Below are 19,469 nucleotides of genomic sequence, written 5' to 3'. Positions count from 1 at the left end.
TATTTCATTGATAACCAGTCCAGTCCATGAAATGCATTCATTGTAATCTTCACTAGTCTGATTGATAAATCAGATGAGCAAACAACACTTCATATATAGAAATGAGTTTCTCATGAATAAAGCAACAATTATTATGACATTCTTATATTCATTTTGTTTTCTCATCCTCTGCCTTGATTCTAGTACCAAGAGTGTACTACAGGTGCATATTTTCTAAATCTCCACATGAGAAAAGATCTAAAATAAATTCTACATCTAGTAGCAGACAGGAACTAAGGAATGTGGGATGCTAGCACATCTCCTTTGAGGGTCTGTACATGTGAGTCCATATCCTTTTCCTTTTACTTGTACTGCTCCCATTTTCCCCATTCATAAGGCCATAAACTAGACCTAGTGATGACCTCAGTGTCTCTTCATTTTCATCGTCTTTACTTTTTAAATGCTGTGATTGTTTTCTGTGCATGATGCAATTTCACCCTCGGCTTTTGCAAGAAGAGTTTCTCTCAGCTCTACTTCAAGCAGGAGAAGGTAGGTTAGCTAAATTAGAATAGAATTCTTGAGGGGTAGGTTCCTATTGGATGGGCCTTGCAGTGAAGAAAGAAGAGCAGTGGGGAGGGACTGAGAGGTGCTCACACAGTTGACTCACGTTGAGCAAGGAAGTGATCTAAAGCCTAAGAGGGAGGAAGGAGGTGGCCAGCTAGAACTCTCTAGCAGCCAGTCAGGTAGACTTCCAAGGCACAGTGCTTGTATCAGATCCTCTTGTCTGAGGCACAGCTGCAGGGAAACTGCCGTCACATGAACCCTTGTGTAACATATCAGCACACTTGTCTCCTTTTACTACTTGGACTAGCAATGCGAGATGAATAGCAGTAGATTATAACATGATCTGGAACATTACACCTTAAGGGAACCTTGGAAATCATTCATTCAACACCCTGTATGTGGCAAGGCATTGTTTTAAGTGCTGGGTGTTCAATGCTGGACAAGGCAGATAAAGCCCCTACCTAGGTGGATCTCACTATGTAAAGAAAGGAGGTGAACAATAAAAAGGACAAATAAGTATGAAGAAAATATTAGCTATTCATAAATATAATGAAGAAAAGGAAACAAGATCATATGACGGTAGTTGGATGACAACTTTAGATTGGACAATTGGAAGAGACTTATCTAGGTGGAGGCATTTGAGCTGAGAGCTGTGGAAGAGAAGGAGCCAGTAGTATGAAGATTTGTGGGGGTGAGTTTCTCCAGGTGGAAGGAACAACTAGCACAAAGGCCATGAGCTATGGAAAAAACTGTGTCTGAGATCAGAGAAAAGACCAGTGTGTTTGGGGCACAATAAGAGAAGAGTGGCTAGCTGAAGTTTGGAAAGGTAGGCAGGAACCACATCATGAGACCTGGTTGAGTTCAGTTCAGTTGCTCAGTCCTGTCTGATTTGCTCAGTTGTGTCCATGGACTGCGGCACACCAGGCCTCCCTGCCCATCACCAACTCCCGAAGCTTACTCAAACTCACATCCATTGAGTCGGTGATTCCATCCAGCCATTTCATCCTCTGTCGTCCCCTTCTCTTCCTGCCTTCAATCATTCCCAGCATCAGGGTCTTTTCAAATGAGCAGTTTTTCGCATCAGGTGGCCAAAGTATTGGAGTTTCAGCTTCAGCATCAGTCCTTCCAATGAATATTCAGGACTGATCTCCTTTAGGATGGACTGGTTGGATCTCCTTGCAGTCCAAGGGACTCTCAAGAGTCTTCTCCAACACCACAGTTCAAGAGACCTGGTAGGCCAAAGTAAACATCAAGTGTGAATCTCTCCTTCTAAAGGTGAAGGAGCTCAAGCTCAGAGAGGCAGAATGCCTTGGTCAGGACGGGAAATGGCAGCCTGGGCTCCGACTGCTGCTCCGACCTGTATGTCACACTCCTGCCAAGGGTGGGGTTCATTTAAGCTCTTCTATCATACATTGATTTTCATGTCATAATGGGGGTGATAGCACCAATCATATGGTATTCTTAATAGCAATATTGATAAGAAGCAAAAGAACTGAGAGCATGCCCAGAGCAGAGGCAAACACTGCAAACTAACATTGTCACCTTAATTCCTCGTGCTGTGAGATTATGTTTCTTTATGTTCCACTGAAACACATGCAGAATGCATGGACACAACAGCAGACACACAAAGCAATGCTTGTGAAAATGAGGTAAAATCATGCCAATTTTCCCACAGAACTCTGACCTAGCTGGTGTCCCCTCGGTAGTCTGTGGCCGTCTTGAGTCTACTGCCAGCATTGGAAAGGGGCTTTCTGGGCAGTTGCAGACAGATGGTTGCTTGCAATAGTAGCATCACTCTTGGGCAACAAAGATGTGTTTAGTGTACTTTTACCACCCATCCAACCATTTGTCCATGGCCACTTATTAAGAAATAACTTCTGTGCAGCCCACCTTGATGAGTTCTAGAAGGCTCCATAAGACAATCATTTTACATCTGTATCTCACAGATGTGGACACAAGCTCAGAAAAGTAAAGTAACTTGAATCACTCAAATTAACACAGCTGATAGATGATAGAACTGGTGTCTGGACCCAAGCATATCTGACTCCTCTGTTCTTCCTTTACCAAATATTTGCAAAGTACCTCTATCTGGGGGACTGTGTTAGGTCCAGAGAGCAGCATTGAGACATCAGACATGGCTCTTGCAGTCTGTCCTGGATAACCTTCCAGCATCTCAGAAATAACTCACAGAAATGAAGAGGAGCAGATGATTTGTCTCATATGCAGTTTTTGGAAGAGCAGGACAGGTTGCTTATGTACAAGCCAGTCTCCTGGCACATGCAGCATGCAAGGCTGTTCTTCTTCTTTTGCCAATTGGACACTGGCACCATTAACTGTTCATTGGTTTCAGAAGAGGCTTTGCTGCAGTGATTGATTATCTCAAAATAGCATTTGTGGCAGGAAGAGGTTTACTTGGCCTCTCTTTCTCTACCTCCCCTTTGGTAGCCAGGTAAACAGTGGCTGTTATTCCTGCATGAAGACAAATGACAAGTGTGGTGTTTTTGCCACATTTATAAGCCAGACTATATGCCCTCTATCCAATTAGGTCATCTATATGACGACAGATGGATGGGAGAAGAGTATGGCTTAGCGATAGAGACAAATATAAGCTTAGAGAACCCAGTCTTTGATCTGGGTTCAGTTCTGACTCCACTGCTACTGCTGCTAAGTCACTTCAGTCGTGTCCAACTCTGTGCGACCCCATCCCTGGGATTCTACAGGCAAGGACACTGGAGTGGGTTGCCATTTCCTTCTCCATCTGACTCCACTACTTATGAGTTGTTATATAAGTTACTTAATGTTCCTTCTGCACAATTGCACTCATCTCACACACTAGTAAAGTAATGCTCAAAATTCTCGAAGCCAGGCTTTAGCAATACCTGAGCCATGAACTTCCAGATATTCAAGCTGGTTTTAGAAAAGGCAGAGGAACCAGAGATCAAATTGCCAACATCCGCTGGATCATTGAAAAAGCAAGAGAGTTCCAGAAAAACATCTATTTCTGCTTTATTGACTATGCCAAAGCCTTTGACTGTGTGGATCACAATAAACTGTGGAAAATTCTGAAAGAGATGGGAATAGCAGATCACCTGACCTGCCTCTTGAGAAGCCTGTATGCAGGTCAGGAAGCACCAGTTCGAACTGGACATGGAACAACAGACTGGTTCCAAATAGGAAAAGGAGTATGTCAAGGCTGTTTATTGTCACCCTGCTTGTTTAACTTATATGTAGAGTACATCATGAGAAACACTGGGCTGGAGGAAGCACAAACTGGACTCAAGATTGCTGGGAGAAATATCAATAACCTCAGATATGCAGATGACACCACCCTTATGGCAGAAAGCGAAGAGGAACTAAAGAGCTTCTTGATGAAAGAGGAGAGTGAAAAAGTTGGCTTAAAGCTCAACATTCAGAAAACTAAGATCATGGTATCCAGTCCCATCACTTCAGGGCAAATAGATGGGGAAACAGTGGAAACAGTGGCTGACTTTATTTTGGGCTCCAAAATCACTGCAGATGGTAATTACAGCCATGAAATTAAAAGACACTTATTCCTTGGAAGGAAAGTGATGACCAACCTAGACAGCATATTAAAAAGCAGAGACATCACTTTGTCCACAAAAGTCCGTCTATTCAAGGCTATGGTTTTTCCAGTGGTCATGTATGGATGTGACAGTTGGACTATAAAGAAAACTGAGCACCGAAGAATTGATGCTTTTGAACTGTGGTGTTGGAGAAGACTCTTGAGAGTCCCTTGGACTGCAAGGAGATCCAACCAGTCCATCCTAAAGGAGATCAGTCCTGGGTGTTCATTGGAAGGACTGATGTTGAAGCTGAAACTCCAATATTTTGGTCACCTAATGCGAAGAGCTGACTCATTTGAAAAGACCCTGATGCTAGGGAAGATTGAAGGCAGGAAGAGAAGGGGATGACAGAGGATGAGATGGTTGAATGGCATCACCAATTCAATGGACATGAGTTTGGGTAAACTCCAGGAGTTGGTGATGGACAGGGAGGCCTGGCATGCTGCAGTTCATGAGGTCACAGAGTTGGACCCAACTGAGCAATTGAACTTAACTGAATGTTCCTTCAATTTTCTTGACTTATTATTGGGAATTATAATAGTACCTACTGCAAAAGGTTGTTTGAAGAATTCATAGGCTAATCCCTCAGGAAGGTATAGCTGAGTGGTGTAACCAAGTTGTTACAGGTTGATGGCATAATTTTGGTTTTCAGATTCTACCAAAGACTTATTTTTGCTTTGTGAAAGCAACTATGGCCCAAAGTATTAGTGGAAAACAAAACATAAAGTTCTAATTCTTAAAATCACCTAATATATTTATTACCTATTTTTGCTGCAATAAATTACCACCAATGCAGGGGCTTAAAACAGAACAAATTTATTCTATTACAGTTCTGGAGGTCAGAGTCTGAAAATAGTCTTAATGGGTTAAAATCAAGGTGTCCTAGAGCTAATTCTTTCTGGAGACTCCAGGGGTTTATAGTTTCCTTGCCTCTGCTAGCTTTGGGGCTGCCAGCATTCCTTGGCTTGTGGCTATATCACTCTAATATCTGCCTTTGTGGTCAAATAGCCTTCTCCTCTCTGACCTCAACCCTCCTTTCTCCCCTTTTTATGAACTTCTGAGATTACATCAGGCACACCTGGATACTCCAGAATAATCTGCCCATTTCAGTATCCTTAATCAGATCTGCAAAGTCTTTCTTTACCATGTACTATAGGTCAAACTGTGCCTCATAAAAAGATAGATTGGCATTCTAATCCTTGGTGCAACCAAATTTGACCTTGTTTGGAAATAGCAACTTTGCAAGTTAAAATGAGGTCATGCTGGATGAGGGTGTACCCTAATCCAATAACTGTTGTCTTTATATGACAAGGGGAAATTGGACAGAGACACACAGAACAGAATACCATGTGAAAAGATAGAGACTGAGATGACATACAGGGAGAACACTGCATGGAAACAGAGGCAGAGACTGATGTGTCTACAAGCCAAGGAAAGCCAAGGACTGTATCGTCAGCAATCGCTGGAAGCTAAGACGGAGGCATAGAACAAATTCTCCCTCTGAGCCTCCAAGAACAAACACCCTGCTGATACCTTGGTGTTATACTTCTGGCCTCCGGACTGTGAGACGGTAAATTACCAGTTGGTGGTAACTTGTTATAGTAGCCCTAGGACAGATACTGTGTAAGATAACATATCCTTAGATTCTGGGAACTAGGGCATAGGCATCTTTGGTGGGGCATGGCGTGTGCATGCTCAGTCGTGTCTGATCTTTGTGACCCCATGGACTGTAGCCTGCCAGACTTCTCTGTCCATGGAATTCTCCAGGCAAGAATACTCCTTCTCCAGGGGATTTTCCTGATCCAAGGATTGAACCTGCATCTCTTCCATCTCCTGCACTGGCAGGCAGATTCTTTATCACTTGGGCCACTTGAAAAGTCCATTATTCAGCCCACTTCCCACACGTATTGCTCAAACCTCCTTCCCCAATCACTTAATGCCAGACCCTCTGGTAAGCAGTTCCAAGTTATAAGTTGTAGTTATGACACTGTGGGTAAATGAGGCTTCTAAAATCATAGACTGGACGTCCCTGGTGGCTCAGTGGTTAAGAATCTGCCTGCCAATGCAGGGGACACAGATCTGATCCTTGGTCTGGGAAGATCCCACATGCCGTGGGACAACTAAGCCTGTGTGCCTCAACTAGAGAGTCTGTGTGCCGCAACCACAGATCCCACATGGCACAACTAGATAGCAGTCCCTCCTCACCACAACTAGAGAAAGCCCACATGCAGCAATGAAGACCGAGCACTGCCAATAGAAAATAAAAACTTTTTAAAATTTAAAAGTTAAAAAAAAAATCCCACACTAATTCTGAATTGGTAGAGCAAACTCATGGCCCACTGACTCCACCGTGTGCACATGCAGTGAGCTTGGAGTACGAGAAGCAGGAAACTAGGCCTGGGAGGTAGACCTTGTGTATCCCCTCCGGGGCCTCACTGCATGGGATGTGCCCTGGGAGGACAGAGAATGGAATCCAATCTTTAACACACAGTACTCTCACTAACCATTAACAAACAGAGCCTGAAAAATGTCTTTGACTCTACTGGATCCATTTAGTAACACTGCTTACTGGGGAAAGAAAGAGGATGGAAAAAAGAGTTTAGAAAATTTCAGTGTAACAACGCCCCACCCATTGGAAAAGGGGAAAATGCTGTTCCTTATGGACTGATATGGAATGTAGAACAAAACAGGTAGATGCCCCCATGCCTACCAGTAATTATAAGCACTCAATAAATATCAATGAATATTGATATTATTGTCATCATGTTCAGCACTGTGTTGGAAAAGGCAGCCTGGATGGTCAACTATCTGACTGTCCCTCATAATCAATGAATATTTCTCCCCGTCAATCTGGAGAAGATGTGTATCATTTGGTTGGTTGACATTCTGATCACGGGGCTATCGCTAAACTATCATTTGTGCATGGTCTCTTGTTTCTTGTGTGTGTCACAAGAACACTAAGACTGATCCATCTAAGTTGGCAGATGTGGACATGCTTTGGAAAGAGAAAAGTAGAAATGTGTAATTATGGAGGAAAATTGAGTAGGCAAGACCACTGGACCTTATTCTTTATTGAGAAGCCAGAACAGGGAACTAGGCATCATGACATATTGGGAATGTGCTATTATGAATCTTGCTGTGGTCGAGAGGTGACAGGTTTACTTGGTTGTTACTATGTTGGTGGGGAAACAGCCACTGGAGAGAGAAGGAGGCGTATCATTCCAGCCCTTAATCAGACAGCTTAATCAACCCACACAGCTGGATGCACTGTGGCCAGAGTGCAGAGCACTATCAGGAAATCCAGGCATTTGGCTCCCATTCTCTGATAGGAACACCTTAAATCAGATATGTCCCATGTCATAAGTAGAGTTCAAAAATGGATAGCGATGTAATACTTAGTTGATATTGATTAAGTACTTTACCTTGATGCTCTCTTAAGTACTTTACACTATGATTCTCCTCTTTCCAGGGAAACTGAGGTTAAGTCATTTGTCCATGATCATAGCTATAAAATACCCAAATCAGGATATGAACCTAGGACTTTCTAATTCCAAAGTTCAAGCTTTAAAATGTTTTACTATAATCACCTCTGGAAATTCATATTCCACATTAAATAAAGCCCACCTGATTTTAGTACTTTTTTCTATAGCATGCAGTATGGAAATTATGGTAAAATCAACAGGAAGTTTAAACATGCTTTCCTACCCCATTTTGCTGGAGATTGGGGTGAATTCAGGCCAGTGAGAATGTCATGAGCCGAAAAGACTTTGCTGGGACCCTGTGATGTTTAGAAAATTACTTTCCAGGTTGCCTTAATCCCCACTGTCACAGCGTGAATCTCATTCCTCTCGTCTGTCTTAAGCAGAGATGGAGACCTGCCAGTAACTGTTTCCTCAAAGAAACTGTCACTGTGATTGAAGGTTCTTCTTTGGACTCCTGTTTTAGTTTTATTTCTGTGTAACACACACAAAGCCTCGTCCTGCTAAGGTGGAGACTTAGACTCTCTGCTTTTCATAGCTTACCAGCTAGCTCTGAACTTGTAGCTCCAGGGCTAAGCCTTCTAGCAAGCATCTCATCTGCAGGGAGCTGCTTCCCTAATGATGGTAGTTTCACTGGGCTTTTGTTGGTAAACAGCTCTGTTTTTTTTTTGCACCATTGATTGGGATGGCAGGAGGACCAGTGGGTAATCTCCTGCAAAATGACTGGAAAGACCCAAGACAATATGGCTATCTATGAGCTTTCTGTCTCCTCACTAGCTACCTGGAAGGCATTGGTGGCACTCAGCACCATTGGCAACCCCAGTTCATTTTGAGTTTCTAAGGGAGTGGATGAAAAATAAAGCTGATCTCGATTCTATTTATAGGACAGATTTGCTGAAAAGTAGGAAAATGGCTGATACCCCATTTCATTCTCGTGAAATATTGGAGCTGCTTGCTCATAACAGTGTTGCAAGTGTCCTACAAACAAGGCGATTTGCACTAGCAAATGATATGAATGTCATAGCCTTTGTGCCTGACTACAGTGGGAATTCCGAGGAAATATCTTGAGAATTCCCAAAGCTATTTTAGGCTAATAATAGAAAACCCACACCAAGCACAGTGTTTTAGTTTGGACAAAGGGTATTCTAGCCTTAAGCAGTGGCTGAAAGGCAGTGATTGATGTTTTCCCATCATGAAGCACAGTGGGTTAGTTCCTTACTTCATCTCAAATTTATTGTCACGGAAGGACATTTGTTTGTTACTGTAGGCCAAGAAGGGAAAACAAGTCGTTAAAGGTCAGATAGTTATTAATGATTTTAACTAAAGAAAGGATTTAAAAATCAGCTCCATGGTATGGACTCTTGAATGCCTTACCAATGATCCTTTCTAGAAAAAAATCTTCGTTTGTAAGTGACAGTTTTCTCCCCTAGTTGTCAAGAGGCAAGATTTTTTTCCCTTCCTTATTATCCTGTGGTCCAGATGCACTAGTTATGGTTCATCTCATTTCATAATAACACATACATCACATTGGTGCAAATAATCAAGCAGGCACCTGTTTCACAAAGCCTAGCCAACAACATTCATTCAGCAGCAACCAATAGAGGGCAAGTACAGTCTGATAGGGATGGAGAGTAAAAGCTATTAGAAATAGAAAAAGACAGAGGATTTAGACAGGGGAGATTTCAACTAAGCCAGTAATGTGACAATCAATGCAAGCATCTCCTGGGATCTTTTCTTTATCTGCCACCTACCTCTCTCTGCAATTATATGACAGGCAAACTTGTTGGTCATTCTGCAGTTTGATACTTCCTAGGATTTGCAGGCTATGTTTTTCAGATCTACTTCCAAGTGACCAATCACTCTTTATCATCAAACATTATCTAACTATCTCATAGAGGGCACAAAAATAGGATTTTTTAGCTAATCTTTAAAGGCAGAACTTGATTACCCTGGCCCTGAAATTAGGCGAGTAAACAGGAGGAAGGCTTTTGGAAAAGTCAATGAAGAGCTCTCCAGTAGGCATTTCATTGTAAAGTTCATGCCTTTGATGGGGGTCGGTGAGAGGAAGAGAGGCAGCTGGAAAAATGCTATACACAGGACTATCAAGATTCTCCAAGATTCACCAAGTGAAAAAGCTTGTTGTTATTCTTTTTTTTAAAATCTATTCCACCAACCAAAGTTTGAGTTGAAAACCTTAAAATAGGTAAGGTAGAAAACATTTCATTTAGAGTTTCTTTAGAAATTCATCACAAACTCATTAAATTCATGTTTAATGTAAAGCAGAAGTTTGGGGCCTAGGGTAATCAGGTGTATTTAAGGGAATATATTAAGATCTTAGCTACACTTTTTGTTCCATTGCTCTTCTGCACATTGACCAGCTGGAATGAAGCACAAAGCCAGGAGCAGAAAGGCTAGAATTTGAATAATCTTTGTAAACAATCATTGCACACTGCTGGCTGAGAGAATCCTCATGGGAACACCATCTTGGATACTGTAACTGGGTGGAATTTGCAAGGCCTACTCCACTGCATGGTATCAGCACCCTTTCTTTGGTCAGATTGCTCCCAGAGTGAATATACATGAGTATATTTACGTACAACTATACAATCTTCCACATGTTTGTGAAAAATACATTAGAGATGATTCCTTGGCTCTTTTTTTACATTATTTCTCAAATTTTTCACCCTGGTTCATTTATCAGTTCAACAGTGATGACTGGGTAAAGGAAATCAACCCTGAATGTTAACTGGAAGGATTGATGCTCAAGCTGAATGAAGCTCAAGTACTTTGACCACCTGATGTGAAGGGCCAGCTCATTGGAAAAGACCCCTATTCTGGGAAAGATTGAGGGCAGGAGGAGAAGGGGATGACAGAGGATGACATGGTTAGATTTCATCATTGACTCAATGGACTTGAGTTTGAGCAAATTCCAGGAAATAGTGAAAGACAGGAAGCCTGGCATGCTGCAGTCCATTGGGTCGCAAAGAGTTGGACACAATTGAGCAACTGAACAACAAAAGCAGAGATGCTGTGCTTTGATTAAAAAGACCTTGGGGTAGAACTATATCAACTACATCACTTCCTCTCAGCACTTCCCATGCACTCGTAATGAATCCACTGTTCTTACCCTGGTGTCCCAGGTCTGCACGATGAATCCCCCGCCTGTGGCTCCCATCTCATCTTCCATGCTTATCCTCACTGCTCCTCTTGCTCCCACCATTCCAACCTCCTTTTTTACTTCCAGTGTTTCAACCTTCATCCCGTTTTATTGCAGCTCCAGATCTTCAGATGGCTGACACTTTAAAAATATATATTTATTCATTTATTTTGGCTGTGCTGGGTCATTGTCGCTCTGCACAGGCTTTCTCTAGTTGCGGTGAGTGGGGGCTACTCTCTAGTTGTGGTGTGCAGGCTTCTTGTTGTGGTGGTTTTTTCTCATTGCAGAACATGGACTCTGCAGAGCACTCATGCTTCAGTAGTTGCAGCACATGGGCTTAGTTGCCTCCCAGCCTGTGGGATCATCCTGGTCCAGGGATCGAAACCAATCACCTTGCTCGGCAAGGTCGATTCTTAACCAATGGACCACCAGGGAAGTCCTTTATTGAACTTCAGGTCAAACGCCACCACTTCAGAGAGGCCTTTCCTAATCATTTCATATATCATCAAGCTATTATGTCCTTTTTCTGTAATTTCTTTTTTAACATGGACTTTCCTGGTGGCTCAGATGGTAAAGCGTCTGCCTACAGTGCGGGAGACCTGGGTTTGATCCCTGGGCCAGGAAGATCCTCTGGAGAAGGAAATGGCAGCCCACTCCTATACTCTTGCCTGGAAAATCCCATGGACAGAGGAGCATGGTAGGCTACAGTCCATGGGTCCCATCGAGTTGGACACGACTGAGCGACTTCACTTTCACTTTCCTTTTTAACTCTGTCTTCCTTCACCAAAATATATGCTTTATGAGCTTAAGGTCCTTCTCTCATTCACCTCTGTATCTTCAGTGACTGGCACATGTACATGTCTATTTGCACTCTGAGTAGTTGAATGAATTGGAAGTCAAAAGATCTATGTGCTGTTCCACCTTTCCCATTATTAAGCTGTTTTATTTCCTAGAACTCTGCTGGTCTCAACTTCACCTTTTGTGTAACAAAAACATTTGAGCCAGATTTCTAAGGTTAGTTGCACACATGATTTTTAAGCTTTTACACTGACTGTGCTTCATTGAATCCTGTTTCACCTTAGGGGCATAAAAGACTATTTCCACAAGAGCATTTCACATTTACATCTGTGAACAGTTCCCACTAACTGAGCCTTTGACCTAGTTTTTGGGACAATGGTGTTATCTATCATTCATTCAATAAGCGTTCTTTGAGAAACAGGCACAAGTGGCTTTAGGAACATAGCAGTGAGCCAGACCTCTGCTCTCAGGGCTGTTAGACTCACAAGAAGACAATTACTATAAGCAGTATCAGTACAGTAATAAGTACTATGATGGGGGAGTGTTCTATGATGGCCCATTGGCAGAACACCTAACAGAATTAGGAGGCATCAGGGAGACGCCCATGATGCTGATGCTGTAAACAGTTCAAATATGACCAGAAGGGTAATATTTGAAGTGAGGTGAGATGAGAGGAACAGGTTTCTGTGAAGAGGCAGCAACATGCATGACGGGAGGGAGAACATGACATGCTCCCATTGAGTTTTGCGGCTAGACTGGGTGGAACAGAAACTGCAAGGTGATGACAGCAATGTAGCTGAGCCTGACTGTGCACAGGCTCTGGCAAAGCCAACGTCATCGTATGTTGTTTGTTCTCTGATTTCTAAAGGAAGGGCCTTCATAAGTGTCTTCTGAGATACAAGATCTAGAAGGGGACAAATTGCTTGGTTTGTATGGTTGTTAAATTACTTTTTCTCCATAACACTAGCATATTAAATCTAATTGTATAGAAGATAGAAGATTGGTACTGCCTTACAATTTCATTTGGCTTTCATGATAATACTATACACATAGTGAAAGTGAAAGTGAAGTAGCTCAGTCGTGTCCAACTCTTTGCGACCTCGTGGACTGTAGCCAACCAGGCTCCTCTGTCCATGGGATTCTCCAGGCAAGAATACTGGAGTCAGTTGCCATTTCCTTCTCTAGGGGATCTTCCCAACCCAGGGATCGAACCCAGGTCTTCTGCATTCCGGGCAGACGCTTTAACCTCTGAGCCACCAGGGAAGTTCTCATATTTAATGGGATAATTTCAGAGGACTATTTGCAGAGAAGTTGCATTTTTTTCCCTTATGGGATGTAAAAAATAACACTAGATAATACAGTGGATTTTCAAACTTTGCCAGTTCCCACTTATTGGCAAATTATGTGTTTATTCATTAGCTTTGTGACATTTAGTTTTTAATCCTGCTTGATCTGATGTGTCAAGTTCTCCAGGTTCTCAGCCCATGTTGTCATGGTACTTGGGGTTGGGTACGAGGCAATATACTGCTGGGAGAAAAAAACATTTCTGAGATTGTTTTTTTCCTTCCAAATCCTTGGTCATGCCTATGAACATCAAATATGTGCTTATTTGTCAAAGTCTGATAATTTGAAACTTTGTTCTAAGAACACATGAATACAATTCTACTCTGGACGAGTATATTGGGGCCATTCCATCCCCCAGTTCAGTTCAGTTCAGTTCAGTCGCTCAGTTGTATCCGACTCCTTGCGACCCCATGAATTGCAGCACACCAGGCCTCCCTGTTCATCACCAACTCCCGGAGTTTACTCAAACTCATGCCCATCGAGTCGGTAATGCCATCCAGCCATCTCATCCTCTGTCGTCCTCTTCTCCTCCTGCCCCCAATCCCTCCCAGCATCAGGATCATTTCAAATGAGTCAGCTCTTCGCATGAGGTGGCCAAAGTACTGGAGCTTCAGCCTCAGCATCAGTCCCTCCAATGAACACCCAGGACTGATCTCCTTTAGGATGGACTGGTTGGATCTCCTTGCAGTCTGAGGGACTCTCAAGAGTCTTCTCTAACACCACAGTTCAAAAGCATCAATTTTTCGGTGCTCAGCTTTCTTCACAGTCCAACTCTCCCATCCATACATGACCACTGGAAAAACCATAGCATTGACCAGACTGACCTTTGTTGGCAAAGTAATGTCTCTGCTTTTTAATATGCTATCTAGGTTGGTCATAACTTTCCTTCCTAGGAGTAAGCGTCTTTTAATTTCATGGCTGCAGTCACTATCTGCAGTGATTTTGGAGCCCCCAAAAATAAAGTCTGACACTGTTTCCACTGTCTCCTCATCTATTTCCCTTGAGGTGATGGGACCAGATGCTATGATCTTAGTTTTCTGAATGTTAAGCTTTAAGCCAACTTTTTCACTCTCCTCTTTCACTTTCATCAAGAGGCTTTTTAGTTCCTCTTCACGCTCTGCCATAAGGGTGGTGTCAACTGCATATCTGAAGTTATTGATATTTTTCCCATCCATCCCCCAACCCCCATATAATTCATATTTTGTTTGTTTGTTTGTTTATTTGGCCACGCAGTTTTCTCCAGTTGCAGCACATGGGCTTAGTTACCCCCTAGCATGTAGGATCTTGATTCCCCGACCAGGAATCGAACCCACATGCTCTGCGTTGGAAGGCGAATTTTCAACCACTGGACCACCAGGGAAGGCCCCAGATGTTTTTGGAGATAGACTTTAAAGAGGTAATTAAGGTTAAATGAGGTCATAGGAGTGAGCTTTTGTCCAATTTAACTAGTGTCCTTATAGGAAGAAGAGATTAGGACACAGACATGCAAAGAAGAAAGCTTATGAAAAGATGGATGGGCAGTCCAACCACTGACAAGCCTCCGAGAGAGGCCTCAGAAGAAACAATCCTGTGACATCTTAATTTTGGGCTCTAACATCTTGAACTGTGAGGAAATAGATTTCTGTTAATTAAGCCACACAGTTTGTGGTACTTTGCTATGATGTTATGATGGTCTTTGAAAACTAATACAACCTCTGACCCCCTTTTTATATAAATAAATTGAAGATTACGCATCATTCATTCATTTATGAATTAGCCTAGTATGTCTTTTATTGATTTGGGGGGAAATAATCGCATGCATTTTTTTCAGGAATGTTTTATCCATATTTGCTTTCAAGAGTGTTATCAGCTTCCCCTGACAAGTCTACAAGACCCACTTGAAAGGGAAAAATAAGGGAATATAAGAAGAATTCAAACAATTGAATCAGTTATGAGGAATTGTGCTTATGGTAGAAAGTGAAGAGGAACTAAAGGACCTCTTGATGAAGGTGAAAGAGGAGAGTGAAAAAGCTGACTTAAAACTCAACATTCAAAAAAACAAAGATCATGGCATCCAGTCCCATCACTTCAGGAAAATAGATGGGGAAACAATGGATACCGTGGCAGAGTTTATTATCTTGGGCTCCAAAATCACTGTGGATGATGACTGGAGCCATGAAATTAAAAGACACTTGCTCCTTGGAGTTCATGATCTGAGTCACAGTCAGCTCCCAGTCTTGTTTTGCTGACTGTATAGAGCTTCTCCATCTTCGGCAGCAAAGAATATAATCAATCTGATTTCGGTATTGACCTTCTGGTGATATCCATGTGTAGAGTCTTCTCTTGTGTTGTTGGAAGAAGGTGTTTGCTATGACCAGTGCGTTCTCTTGGAAAAACTCTATTAGCCTTTATCCTGCTTCATTCTGTACTCCAAGGCCAAAGTTGCCCATTACTCCAGGTATTTCTTGACTTCCCACTTTTGCATTCCAGTCATTTATAATGAAAAGTATATGTTTTTTGGGTGTTAGTTCTAGAAGATCTTGTAGGTCTTCATAGAACCATTCAACTTCAACCTCTTCAGCATTACTGGTCGGGGCATAGACTTGGATTACTGTGACATTGAATACTTTGTCTTGGAAATGAACAGAGATCATTCTGCCATTTTTGAGATTGCATCAAATACTACATTTTGGACTCTTTTGTTGACTATGATGGCTATTCTATTTCTTCTAAGGGATTCATGCCCACAGTAGTAAATGGTTATCTGTGTTAAATTCACCCACTCCAGTCCATTTTAGTTTGCTGATTCCTAAAATGTCGATGTTTACTCTTGCCATCTCCTGTTTGACCACTTCCAATTTGCCTTGGTTCATGGACCTTACATTCCAGGTTCCTATGCAATATTGTTCTTTACAGCATCAGACTTTACTTCCATCACCAGTCACATCCATGACTGGATGTTGTTTTTGCTTTGGCTCCATCTCTTCATTCTTTCTGGAGTTAGTTCTCCACTGATCTCCAGTAGCATGTTGGGTGCCTACTGACCTGGGGAGTTCATCTTTCAGTGTCCTATCTTTATGCCTTTTCATACTGATCATGGAGTTCTCAAGGCAAGAATACTGAAGTAGTTTTCCTTCCCTTCTCCAGTGAACCACGTTTTGTCAGAACTCTCCACCATGACCCATCTGTCTTAGGTGGCCCTACATGGCATGGCTCATAGTTTCATTGAGTTAGACAAGGCTGTGGTCCATGTGATTAGATTGGTTAGTTTTCTGTGATTGTGGTTTTCGTTGTGGTCTGCTCTCTGATGGAGAGCAGCCATGAAATTAAAAAACACTTGCTCCTTGGAAGAAAAGTTATGACCAACCTAGACAGCATATTAAAAAGCAGAGATATTATTTGGCCAACAAAGGTCCATCTAGTCAAAGCTTTGGTTTTTCCAGTAGTCATGTATGGATATGAGAGCTGGACTATAAAGAAAGCTGAGCAACAAAGAATTGATGCTTTTGAACTGTGGTGTTGGAGAAGACTCGTGAGAGTCCCTTGGACTATAAGGAGATCCAACCAGTCCATCGTAAAGGAAATCAGCCCTGAATATTCTTATGAAGGATTGATGCTGCAGCTGAAACTCTAATACTTTGGCCGCCTGATGCAAAGAACTAACTCATTTGAAAAGACCCTGATGCTGGGAAAGATTGAAGGTGGGAGGAGAAGGGATCAACAGAGGATGAAATGGTTAAATGGCTGACTCAATGACTCAATGGACATGAGTTTGAGTAAGCTCTGAAAGTTGGTGATGGACAGTGAAGCCTGGGGGTACTCCAGTCCATGGGGTTGCAAAGAGTCAGACATGACTGAGTGACTGAACTGAAGTGCTCCTTGGAAGAGAAGCTATGGCCAACCTAGGCAGGATATTAAAAAGCAGAGACATTTCTTTGCTGACAGAGGTCCATCTAGTCAAAGCTACGGTTTTTCCAGTAATCATGTATGGATGTGAGAGTAAGACCATAAAGAAAGCTGAGCACCAAAAAATTAATGTTTCTGAACTGTGGTGTTGGAGAAGGCTCTTGAGAGTCCCTTAAACTGCAAGGAGATCCAACCAGTCAATCCTAAAGGAAATCAGTCCTGAATATTCACTGGAAAGACTGATGTTGAAGCTGAAGCTCCAATACTTTGGCCACCTGATGAGAACTGACTCATTGGAAAAGACCCTGATGCTGCGAAAGATTGAAGGCAGGAGAAGAGGATGGCAGAGGATGAGATGGTTGGATGGCATCACTGACTCAATGGACACGAGTTTGAGCAAGCTCTGGAAGTTGGTGATGGACAGGGAAGCCTGACATGCTGCTGTCCATGGGATTACAAAGAGTCAGACATGACTGAGTGACTGAACTGACTGATTGACTGATTGTGGTGTTTATGACAATAATACTGGCAAGTCATCCCATCTTTAGGGCATGGTAAAGATAGAGGTGTGAGCTGAAATTATGTCATAGGCTTTGGAATCAATATACAGTTTATAATTTACAAAATTTTTTTTTTTGAATGAACAAGTCTCTAGTGGTTTCACTAGTCAGTGTTGTAGAATGCTCAGTGTGTGCATGCTCAGTTGTGTCCAACTCCTTACGACCCCATGGACTGAAGCTCACCAGGCTCCTCTGTTCATGGGATTTCCCAGGCAGGATTACTGGAGTGGGTTGCTGACTCCTCCTCCAGAGGATCTTCCCAACCCAAGGATTGAACCCACTTCTTCTGCATCTCCTGCATTGACAAGAGGATTCTTTACCATTGGGCCTGTAGAATAAGTATTGATATATAAATCTGCAGAGCTGGATTTGAGATCTGTCAGTAGGTCTGTGGAAACTCTGTGTATCTCACAGTTGTCATCTGTGAGCTAAAGGGATTGTCCTAGATGACTTTGTAGGTCCATTCTATCCTTAACATTTAATATGTGTCCCCAGTGGGTAAATGTGTGTGAAAAACATTTCACGCCTCTTGGACTTTTTGGTGAGTTTAAAAGCAATCCATCCAGTTACTAGTTTTAGAAGTCAATCTGTAGAAAACTAGTAGAAATTTTATACACTGTCATTTCTTTAATGTCCTTCTAGTTATTTCATCTGTATTTTCTTCTCTGTGGGGTCAATGCTGTATAGTATTGTAAAATAAGTCTGTCTTCTGATTGATAGTATGAAAAATGCTACATAGCCTCAGAACCCAAATGGGTTGTCATGACGACTGATGACATTTCTTTCCTGCAGAGTGTACTGGGAGTCCATGGCCTGTGTGTCCCTGCAAACTGTTCCATGTTATTTTTGCAGTGGGAAAGCTGGAGCCAGTAATGGTGTGAAGGTAGGACATTATCCAACTCAAGTCTCATTATGGACTGAACTTGGGAAGAGATGATGTCCTATAATCATTGAATCTCTAGGCATTATATTAAAATAAGCACTTTAGTGCATGGTTTTTACATAAACAAATGAATAAATATCAGAATCTTGCTGGTACATGACCTCCAACATACAAGACTCAGCCAGTTTAACTTTGGAAAGTTTTATTTATCACAATACAGTTGATATTTTTGAGTTTTGCTGACCCATTTACACCCCAACTGTCTTCTGCAATATCACTCCCTCTCCAACTCATTGTCAGTGGGTTTTCGGTTGAAGTCATTTTTCTACCAGCCGTGAGAGTGGGAAAATCAAAGCATTATCTTATTATGGCTGCAGGTTCAGGGATAGACATGTGGGCTGGTTACACTGAGACACACTGCTGAGAGATAGACGCACATGTTCCTATTAGGCTGGTCTTACCTGTTTGTTGATTGTGTCTCAAGCTCTTGGCCACTGTATTGCCATCAGTGGGGACCTGGAGGATGAAGTCATCTGGAGCAAAACAGAGCCAAAAATGGGGAGAGACTTAGACCTGTAGCATTGTGTGAGCCACTTCTAAAGTTAGACCTTCCTCTGCACATATCAATTTTATGAGCCAATGAATTTCCTTGTTGTTTAAGATACTTGGGAGTTGCATGTTCTGTCACTTGCAACAGAAAACTTGCCTATAGAAATAGACCAAGAGTAAGCTTTGAGGAACAGTGGAGAGAATCCTGGTTCATAGACAAGCTCTTGACTATTTAACTTTGGGCAAGTACCTCTTTGAAAATGGGACCAAGTTATTCTAGACTGTCCTATTCCTCATGGTTATTAAGGGGAACAAACTTAAAAAGATATTTTGAAATATCTTGTAAATGTCAAACTTCTTTACTGCTATCAGCAATTAAATTTTTGACAGTGGGGACTGTAAGTGATGCTGTGGGACATTTTGACAGGAAGCTGTTCTGTCCATGATATCTGAATACACATCTCTTTCATCCCTTAGGCCTAAAGGAAACCATGTGATACAAAATATGTTTGGTTCAGATAAACCTTTGTTGTGACAGGCTGTCCTCTACATTTTAGGATGACTGGCAGCATCCCTGGCCTCTACTCACTAGATGCCAGAATACCCCTCCGCCCCAGTTGTGACTATCAAAAATATTTGTATATATTACTAAATATTCTCTGTGGGAGTGAAATTGTACACCTCCCC

The 19,469-nt window shown here is 42.2% G+C and overlaps 1 protein-coding gene and 1 non-coding gene across 2 annotated transcripts in view; one reads left to right on the top strand and one right to left on the bottom strand.

Annotated features, from left to right (window-relative positions):
• Window positions 1-19,469, top strand: part of KCTD16 (potassium channel tetramerization domain containing 16) — a 286,438-nt gene that overhangs the window by 205,504 nt on the left and 61,465 nt on the right. The window lies entirely within an intron of this gene.
• TRNAS-GGA lies at window positions 12,753-12,824 on the bottom strand. The gene has a single exon. It is a non-coding gene; the product is annotated as a tRNA-Ser (tRNA).

The sequence above is a fragment of the Cervus canadensis genome, chromosome 4 (assembly GCF_019320065.1).
Source record: "Cervus canadensis isolate Bull #8, Minnesota chromosome 4, ASM1932006v1, whole genome shotgun sequence".
Lineage (NCBI taxonomy): Eukaryota > Metazoa > Chordata > Mammalia > Artiodactyla > Cervidae > Cervus > Cervus canadensis.
This window is presented reverse-complemented; position numbering and strand designations above follow the sequence as displayed.